Source organism: Triticum aestivum, chromosome 4D (assembly GCF_018294505.1).
Source record: "Triticum aestivum cultivar Chinese Spring chromosome 4D, IWGSC CS RefSeq v2.1, whole genome shotgun sequence".
In the NCBI taxonomy this organism is placed as follows: Eukaryota; Viridiplantae; Streptophyta; class Magnoliopsida; order Poales; family Poaceae; genus Triticum; species Triticum aestivum.
Genome location: NC_057805.1, coordinates 456922057 through 456929769, shown reverse-complemented (window position 1 = coordinate 456929769; position 7713 = coordinate 456922057).

Genomic DNA, 7713 nt, shown 5'->3' with positions numbered 1-7713 from the left:
AAATCTATGAGTCATTGAAACAAAGTACTACGCGCATGCTCCTAGGGGGATAGATTGGTAGGAAAAGACCATCGCTCGTCCCCGACCGCCACTCATAAGGAAGACAATCAATAAATAAATCATGCTCCGACTTCATCACATAACGGTTCACCATACGTGCATGCTACGGGAATCACAAACTTCAACACAAGTATTTCTACAATCCACAACTACCCACTAGCATGACTCTAATATCACCATCTTTATATCACAAAACTATTGCAAGGAATCAAACATATCATATTCAGTGATCTACAAGTTTTATGTAGGATTTTATGACTAACCATGTGAATGAACAGTTCCTGTCATCTCTCTAAATAGATATAAGTGAAGCAAAATAGTTTAATACTTTTACAAAAGCTATGCCCACACTCTAACAAATATAAGTGAAGCAAAAGAGCATTCTACAAACGGCGGTTTTCTATGTGAAGAGAAACAGGCAATCCAAACTTCAAATGATATAAGTGAAGCACATGAAGCATTCTATAAAGCCATACTCAAAAGATTTAAGTGAAGTGCAATGAGCATTCTATAAATCAACCAAGGACTATCTCATACCAGCATGGTGCATAAAATAAAAATGAAAACTAAATGCAAAAGACGCTCCAAGATTGCACATATCGCATGAACGAAACGAATCCGAAAACATACCGATACTTGTTGAAGAAAGAGGGGATGCCTTCCGGGGCATCCCCAAGCTTAGACGCTAGAGTCTCCTTGAATATTTACTTGGGGTGCCTTGGGCATCCCCAAGCTCGATCTCTTGCCTCTCCTCCTTTTCCTCATATCAAGACCTTCTCGATCATCGAACACTTCATCCACACAAAACTTCAACAGAAAACTCGGTAAGATCCGTTAATATAATAAAGCAAATCACTCTAAGTACTGTTGAAAACCAATTCATATTTTTTTTTTTGGCATTGTAGCTACTTTAATATAACTTTTCCATGGCTTAATCCACTGATATAAATTGATAGTTTCATCAAAACAAGCAAACTATGCATCAAAAACAGAATCTGTCTAAAACAGAACAGTCTGTAATAATCTGAACATTAACCATACTTCTGGTACTTGAAAAATTCTGCCAAAATAGGGAAAAATAAACAATTTATATAGAAAGACAGTGAAAAACGAATCAGAACCATTTGACGTTCCAGTAAAAAATGTAAAATCGCGCACTACAGCCAAAGTTTCTGTCCTGCACCGCACAAACCAACAAGCATTGTAAACATCCTAAAGGCAAACCTTGGCACATTATTTTTATAATACAATGCAATTGTACAAGGGGATAATTATTTTTTTTGAAAAGTTTCTGTAATTAAGATTCACAAAGTTTCCATGGGCATGAACAAAGTTCAAGGACGTCCCCCACTTTCACAATGTTCGTCTATCTCACTTTCACTTTTCTTTTTGAAAAGTTTTGGGTACCCCTCTTTATTTTTTGTTTTTAAACTATATAAAAGCACTCAACAGAAATAAATGACTCTCTAAAACTTCCGGGTTGTCTACCTGGCAGCGCTTTCTTTAAAGCCATTAAGCTAGGCATATAGTGCTCAAGTAATGGATCCACCCGGATGCCAAGGTATATCAAAGCCAATTTTAATTAACAATGATTTGTAATTTAGTAGTGAGCACAAAGTAACATATATCAAGAAACAAAGAAGTCTAACTCTCTTCCTATGCATTGGCATGTCATAAAAGAATAATTCATGCACGCCAAGTAAAGGCCAATGCATAGTGTAAGCAGTTTCTTGCTATTCTATCATATTGGAAACATAGAGAGGTCGAGATATAGTTCCTCTCTCATAATAATTGCAAGTTGGAGCAGCAAGCACATGCATATTATATCTATCAAAATTATCATGTGCAACGGTAAAAGGCAACCCATCAATATAATCCTTAATAAGCACAAACTTCTCCGATATAGTGTAGTATGGAGAATTGAAAAAGATAATAGGACTATCATGCGTGGGTGCAATAGCAACAATTTCATGTTTAACATAAGGAACTATAGCAAGTTCATCTCCATAAGCATAATTCATATTGGCATCTTGGCCACAAGCATAGCAAACATCATCAAAAAGGGGTATTTCAAGAGAATCAACGGGATCATAACAATCATCATAGCAATCATCCTTCGGTAAGCACGAAGGGAAATTAAACAATGTATGAGTTGAAGAGTTACTCTCATTAGAAGGTGGGAACGGGTAGCTAATCCGCTCTTCCCCTTTTGTTCTTCGCTCTCCTCATCATATTTTTCATCCAATGAGCTCACAATTTCATCAATTTCTTCTTCCATAGACTCCTGCAAAATATTGGTCTCTTCTTGGACAGCGGAGGAGTCCTCTATATATGGTTTAACGTAGGCATTAGAAGCATAATTATCATAACAATATTCAAGTATGGCAAAATTTTCAGATTTGTAAAGAGTAGCATCATACGTTTCAATCAAAGAAGCAATTTCATAAGCACCCTTAAAAGCAACAAATTCTTCAATTTGTTGAACATCATAGTAATTATAAACAACTTTAGCATATGAAGACACGATTCCATTATCAATAAACTCACATTGGTATGGAAGGTGTTTCTTAGGTTTTCAGAACAACAAGTAACATCATATATTTCACATAAATTCCAGGCATAGCATTGCAAACGATGAATTTGATCCAGTAAAAGTTTCCCTTTTTTAGATATGTGGTGTCGCACATAACAAGCATGCTCATCTAAAGATTTTCCCTCAACTAAGCTAGTTGGGGTTTCAGCACGAGCACATAGGGATCGAAGATGATCCAAGTAAAAAGCTTCAGGAGTGTGATAGATTTTGAGTGGTTCTTCAACCATCGGTTCAGTAGGTACAACTAATTTTTTTGCTATTTTGCATTTCCTACCCATAACTAAAGATAGAAAAGAACTAAGAACAGCAAATAAAAATTACTTAGTGATAAAGCAAACAAGCACACACGAGAATATTCACCCCACGTTATTGCTCCGCGGCAACGGCGCCAAAAAGAGGTCTTAATAACCCACAAGTATAGGGGATCAATTTTAGCCTCTTTCGATAAGTAAGAGTGTCGAACCCAACGAGGAGCTAAAGGTAGAACAAATATTCCCTCAAGTTCTATCGACCACCGATACAACTCTACGCACACTTAGCGTTCGCTTTACCTAGAACAAGTATGAAACTAGAAGTACTTTGTAGGTGATTTTGGATAGGTTTGCAAGAATATAAAGAGTGCGTAAATAAAAAGTAGGGGTTGTTTAGATAAAGACACAATAAGGTAAATATAGCGAGTGTGGAAAAGTGGTGGTAGGAGTTGCGAAATTGTCCCTAAGCAATTGACTACTTTACTAGACCGATAGCAAGTTTTATGTGGGAGAGGCCACACCTAGCATGTCATCCCTGACTTGGAATTCTATGCACTTATGATTGGAACTATTAGCAAGCATCCGCAACTACTAACGTTCATTAAGGTAAAACCCAACCATAGTATTAAGTTATATTGGTCCCCCTTCAATCCCGTATGCATCAATTTCTATGCTAGGTAGAAGCTTTTGTCACTCTTGCCCTCCAATACATAGTCCTATCAACATACAACTAACCCTACGGTGTGATCCACGCGCACGCTCATATGATGGGCACCAAAGGACAGCAACATAACCACAAGCAAATTAAATCAATCATAGCAATTCATCAACCACCGATAGGACAACGAAAATCTACTCAGACATCATAGGATGGCAACACATCATTGGATAATAATATGAAGCATAAAGCACCATGTTCAAGTAGAGTGTACAGCGGGTTGCGGGAGAGTGGACCGCTGTAGATAGAGGGGGGAAGGTGATGGAGATGTTGGTGAAGATGGCAGTGATGATGATGGTGGCCACGGCAGCGTTCCGGCGCCACGGGAAGAGAGGGGCCCCCTTCTTCTTCTTCCTTGACCTCCTCCCCAGATGGCGGAAGGGTTTCCCCTCTGGTCCTTGGCCTCCATGGCATGGGAGGGGCGAGAGCCCCTCCAAGATTGGATCTGTCTCTCTGTCTCTCTCTGCTTCTGCGTTCTGGTCTTCTGCCCTTTCACCGTTTCGTATATATATGGAGATCCGTAACTCCGATTGGATTGAAACCTTCGCCTAGATTTTTCTCCGAAAATTAGCTTTCTTGCGGCCAAAGAAGAGCAGCAACCACCTTACGGGTGGCCCACGAGGGTCAGGGGCACGCCCCCTGCCTCGTGGCCACCTCGGGCACCATCTCGCGTTGATTCTTCTTCCCATACTCTCCAAATATTCCAAAAATATTCTCCGTCCGTTTTTATCCCGTTTGGATTCCGTTTAATATGGGGTTTCTGTGAAACATAAAACATGCAACAGACAGGGACTGGCACTGGGCAGTAGATCAATATGTTAGTCCCAAAAAATAATATAAAAAGTTGCCAAAAGTATATGAAAGTTGTATAATATTGGCATGGAACAATCAAAAATTATAGATACAACGGAGACGTATCAGAGTCCTACTCCCACCGGGAGTAGGATTCCCTCCCTTCCAAGTAGTAGGAGTAGGAGAGAAGGAAGGGGAAGAGAGAAGAGAAGGAAGGAGGGGGCGCCACCCCTCCCCCTAGTCCAATTCGGACTAGGCCTTGGGGCGCGGCTTGCCCTAGGCAGCCCCTCTCTCTCTCCCCTAAAGCCCAATAAGGCCCATATACTCCCCGGCGAATTCCCGTAACTCTATGGTACTCCGATAAATACCCGAACCACTCAGAACCTTTCCGATGTCCGAATTGTAGGGGAACGTAGCGGAAATTCAAAATTTTCTACGCATCACCAAGATCAATCTATGGAGTAATCTAGCAACGAGGGGAAGGGGAGTGCATCTACATACCCTTGTAGATCGCGATGCGGAAGCGTTGCAAGAACGCGGATGAAGGAGTTGTACTCGTAGCGATTCAGATCGTGGTTGATTCCGATCTAAGCGCCGAACCACGGCGCCTCCCCGTTCAACACATGTGCAGCCCGGTGACGTCTCCCACGCCTTGATCCAGCAAGGAGAGAGGGATAGGTTGGGTAAGACTCCGTCCAGCAGCAGCACGACGGCGTGGTGGTGATGGAGGAGCGTGGCAATCCTGCAGGGCTTCGCCAAGCACCGCGGGAGAGGAGGAGGGAGAGGGGTAGGGCTAAGCCAAGAGAGAGGAAGTCTCATGTGTTTGCAGCCCCAAATACCTCAAGTATATATAGGGGAAGGGGAGGGGCTGCGCCCCATCTAGGGATCCCTCCCCGGGGGTGGCGGCAGCCCCCAAACCCATCTAGGGTGCGGCCAAGGGGAAAAGAGAGGGGGGCGCCACTAGGGTGGGCCTTAAGGCCCATCTAGACCTAGGGTTTGCCCCCTCCCACTCTCCCTGCGCCTTGGGCCTTGGTGGGGGGGCGCACCAGCCCACCTGGAGCTGGTCCCCTCCCACACTTGGCACACGCAGCCTTCTGGGGCTGGTGGCCCCACCTGGTGGACCCTCGGGACCCTCCCGGTGGTCCCGGTACATTACCGATAGCACCCGAAACTTTTCCGGTGACCAAAACAGGACTTCCCATATATAAATCTTTACCTCCGGACCATTCCGGAACTCCTTGTGACGTCCGGGATCTCATCCGGTACTCCGAACAACATTCGGTAACCACGTATATCTATTCCCTAAAACCCTAGCGTCATCGAACCTTAAGTGTGTAGACCCTATGGGTTCGGGAACCATGCAGACATGACCGAGACGTTCTCCGGTCAATAACCAACAACGGGATCTGGAGACCCATGTTGGCTCCCACATGTTCCACGATGATCTCATCGGATGAACCACGATGTCGGGGATTCAATCAATCCCGTATACAATTCCCTTTGTCTATCGGTATGTTACTTGCCCGAGATTTGATCGTCGGTATCCCGATACCTTGTTCAATCTCGTTACCGGCAAGTCTCTTTACTCGTTCCGTAACTCACATCATCCCGTGATCAACTCCTTGGTCACATTGTGCACATTATGATGATGTCCTACCGAGTGGGCCCAGAGATACCTCTCCGTTTACACGGAGTGACAAATCCCAGTCTCGATTCGTGCCAACCCAACAGACACTTTCGGAGATACCTGTAGTGCACCTTTATAGCCACCCAGTTACGTTGTGACGTTTGGTACACCCAAAGCATTCCTACGGTATCTGGGAGTTGCACAATCTCATGGTCTAAGGAAATGATACTTGACATTAGAAAAGCTCTGAGCAAACGAACTACACGATCTTGTGCTAGGCTTAGGATTGGGTCTTGTCCATCACATCATTCTCCTATGATGTGATCCCGTTATCAACGACATCCAATGTCCATGGTCAGGAAACCGTAACCATGTATTGATCAACGAGCTAGTCAACTAGAGGCTTACTAGGGACATGGTGTTGTCTATGTATCCACACATGTATCTGAGTTTCCTATCAATACAATTCTAGCATGGATAATAAACGATTATCATGAACAAGGAAATATAATAATAACCTATTTATTATTGCCTCTAGGGCATATTTCCAACAGTCTCCCACTTGCACTAGAGTCAATAATCTAGTTCACATCACCAAGTGATTAACACTCACAGGTCACATCACCATGTGACCAACATCCAAAGAGTTTACTAGAGTCAACAATCTAGTTCACATCACTATGTGATTAACACTCAATGAGTTCTGGTTTGATCATGTTATGCTTGTGAGAGAGGTTATTAGTCAACGGGTCTGAACCTTTCAGATCCGTGTCTGCTATGTCATCTTGTGGATGCTACCACGCGCTACTTGGAGCCATTTCAAATAACTGCTCTACTATACGAATCCGGTTTACTACTCAGAGTCATCCAGATTAGTGTCAAAGTTCGCATCGACGTAACCCTTTACGACGAACTCCTTTTCACCTCTATAATCGAGAAAAATCCTTAGTCCACTAAATACTAAGGATAAGTTCGACCGCTGTCATGTGATCCATTCCCGGATCACTATTGTACTTCTTGACCAACTCATGGCAAGGCACACTTCATGTGCGGTACACAACATAGCATACTGTAGAGCCTACGTCTAAAGCATAGGGGACGACCTTCGTCCTTTCTCTCTCTTCTGCTGTGGTCAGGTCTTGAGTCTTACTCAATACTCACACCTTGTAACACAGCCAAGAACTCCTTCTTTGCTGATATATTTTGAACTCTTTCAAAATCATGTCAAGGTGTGCGTTCCTTTTGAAAGTATCATCAGGCGTCTTGATCTATCTCTATAGATCTTGATGCCCAATATGTAAGCAGCTTTATCCAGGTCTTCCTTTGAAAAACTCCTTTCAATCAACCCTTTATGCTTTCCAGAAATTTTACATCATTTCGGATCAACAATATGTCATTCACATATACTTATCAGAAATGTTGTAGCGCTCCCACTCAATTTATTATAAATACAAGTTTCTAACAAACCTTGTATAAACCCAAAAACTTTGATCACTCCATCAAAGCGTATATTCTGACTCCGAGATGCTTGCTCTAGTCCATGGAAGGATCGCTGGAGCTAGCATATCTTTTAGCATCCTTAGGATCGACAAAACCTTTCTGATTGTATGACATACAACCTTTCCTTACGAAAACCGGTAAGGAAACTTGTTTTGACATCCATCTGCCAGAT